This window comes from Marmota marmota, unplaced genomic scaffold, assembly GCF_001458135.2.
Source record: "Marmota marmota marmota unplaced genomic scaffold, marMar, whole genome shotgun sequence".
In the NCBI taxonomy this organism is placed as follows: Eukaryota; Metazoa; Chordata; class Mammalia; order Rodentia; family Sciuridae; genus Marmota; species Marmota marmota.
In genome coordinates this window covers 3,146,713-3,149,835 of record NW_026000242.1, presented here as the reverse complement: position 1 = coordinate 3,149,835, position 3,123 = coordinate 3,146,713, and positions in this window count along the sequence as shown.

The window sequence follows — 3,123 nt, the reverse complement described above, 5'->3', positions numbered from 1 at the left end:
AATTTTTTTATTCACGTGATTTTAATGGTTTAATTTAGATTGGGTAAACAGCTGTTGAAAATTGTTTTAATATGTGAACAAATAAGGAGGTTAACAGATCTGTTTGTTTACTTTCACCTTTCCTTCTCATTATATTTAATAATTCTGTTCAGGATAATGTAAATTGTTCAAAAATTGTTTTCTTAGTGCCTGTTGGAATCTTACATAATTTTTTTTCTTAGCATCATTGCCAGAATTCCTATCTTCATCCCAGTGCTGGTGAAGACAAAGATAAAACCAAACTACAGCTTCTTCGGTAGTTATCACAACAAACTGTATAAAATGATGCATCAATGAATAATAACTCAACAAGTAATGCTCAATCAAGGAGTTGATTTACTTTGGGAGGAAATGGACATATTGACAGATTCCTCTGCTTTGAACTGCTTGCAGAACTTGCCTGGACTATGTATCACTTGTATTATTGTGAACTATCTGTTGGTGCAGCGAATTGTGGTAGTGCTGGAGTATTTTTGCTGATGGTGTCATCGATGGTACAATTGTTCAAAGGAGCCCTCAATTGGCTTAGTGTCATGGCATTTTGCATCCTCCTCCCTTCTACTAGTGATAGTCTAAAATTTGGGGGCCAACAGAGGTGAGGCAAAGAACCTCACCCCCCCACTGGCACCAAGGCCAAATTTGGGGGCCAACAGAGGTGAGGCAAAGAACCTCACCCTCCCACTGGCACCAAGGCCAAATTTGGGGGCCAACAGAGGTGAGGCAAAGAACCTCACCCTCCCACTGGTGCAAAGGCCTATCCACAAGTATGGCTGTATGCTGGACCGGTAGTCAGTGACGGGTATGATCCAATTGCAGTGGTACCAACCTAAGACAGGAGGCTGACGCCTAGAGGTCAGTTCATCCGATGACGGGTAAGGACCATATGTTGAATTGGACTGCCTAACAGGCACGGTCCCTAAGCCACATTGCTTGTTGTTTAATTAAACAAAAAGGGGGAGATGCTGAGAGCCACGGCCGAGTCTGTATGGCCCCTGGCATTTTGCCAACAGTATTGATTGACAGGCGAGGCATTACTATCCGCCTCTGCCGTAACTTTTGAGTTCTCGCACTATTTTGGAGTTCTCGTGGGGATTTCCGGGGATTCCCCGAGAGTTCCCATTGGTTGGGGAAGTGCAGGAGGAGGGATTTCCGCGAGAGATATTTCCGGCTGGGGGTTCCTAGAGAAGCCTCGTGGCGTTCGGGAGGATTCCCCGGGAGCTGTGTGAAGTGTTTTCCTGCAGTTTAAAAATAAAGTTTGTTCCTGCTTCAGTGGCTCGTGATTTGTGCCCAGCCAGACTGCGGCACACTTCCATCAGAAAAAAGGAACTGGGTTTTTTTTTTTTTTCTTTATTTGATTGGTGGTTTTCTTTTTTTAACTTAACATCTCAAATAGGATTTGAAATTTTAAGTTTCCTACTGTCTCTACCACTTCATTTATGTTTAAGTTTTTTAAGTTTGCATGTCTGGTCCTGCTAACTTCTTTTTTCAGCCTCAGACCTGTAAACCTAATTGTGTAATAGGTGTTTCAACTGGGATGCCTTTAAGAACATGTCCAAAATTGAACTTAATCTCCCTGCAAACCTGCTCTTCCTGCTATTGTTCCTCTTTTGAGGAACCAAATAAGTAACCAAACTTAAACCCAGGAGTTGTTCTTTAGATGTGAGGTAAAGAAAAAAAAAACATTCAATTGTTCAATATTATCAAATGTATATCTGCAATAAATCCAGACCTAAATTCCCCTGCTCTATCCCTGTAATCTCTACTTCATTTTAGATGTTTGTGATTTTTCAGCTGGATTCCTGGAATAATGTCCAAATTTGTCTCCCAACCTGTAATTTGCCTTCCTAAAAATTTCCCTCTCAATTGCTTTCAAAATTATTTCCTTCTCTCCTTTCTTTAAGATTCTTTAATAACTCCTCATTAGTTACAAATAGAGACCCAGCTCCTTTATACCATCTAAAACCATCTGATCTGATCTTTACCCATCTTTCTACCTGTATCTGGGAATTCTTTGTTTTATACATTGTACTCCAATAATTCCAAATTACTTAAGACTTTACACATCTTACACTTCTATATCTGGAACCCTTTCCTCTTGTGCCTGATAATTTATTATTTAAAACCTTATTTTCTATGGCCCCTGACTCTGTATTCTGTCTGAGATTTCCCCCTATGGATTTATTGCTCATTCACATATGACCTCTATAGTTTTGATGCATTCCTATAATTATATGTATAACATGTTATATGGCCTGAATTTTTCATTTTTAATTGATATATAAAGCATGCACCATAAAATTCACCCTGATAATATGTACACTTCAGCAGTTTCCAGTTTATTCACAGACCTGAACAAACATCACCACTATCAAATTTCAGAATATTTTCATCATTCCCAGAAATAATCCTATTACCATTAGCAAGCCTTCCCACTCTCCCTGCCCTCTAGTGTCTGAAAAACTCTATCTACTTTCTGCTTCTATAGATTTGCCTATTCTGAGCATTCCATATAAATGGAATAATATAATATGTGGCCTTTTGTTTCTCCATAATGTTTTTCAAAACTTATCCAAATTGTACTATGGACCAATGCTTCATTCCTTTTTATTATCATATGATATTCCATTATAGGTATGGTGAATATACCTTGATTTATTTATCTGGTCACTAATTGATGAACACTTGGATTGTTTGCACTTTTGGCTATTATAAATAATATTACTATATAATGAACATTCAGTTACAAGTTTGTGGATAGAGATACATTTTTCAACTCTCTTGGGTATATTCTACAATTCTTTTGGAATTACTGGGGAACATGCTAGTTCTGTGTTTACCATTTTGAGGAATGGGTTTGCAAACTGTTGAAACTCTTTAGATTCCCATTAGCAATGTATGAGAGTTCTAATCCTCCATACCCTTGCCAACTCTTATTATTAACTGTACTTTAAAAATTGTGGCCCATATAATAGGTTAAGTGCTATCTCATTGTGCTTTTGTTTGGCATTTGTCTAACAAATCACCATTTTAAAAATGGGACAATATTTTCTTTTTGGTTGAATTGTAAGAATCCTTTATATTTAA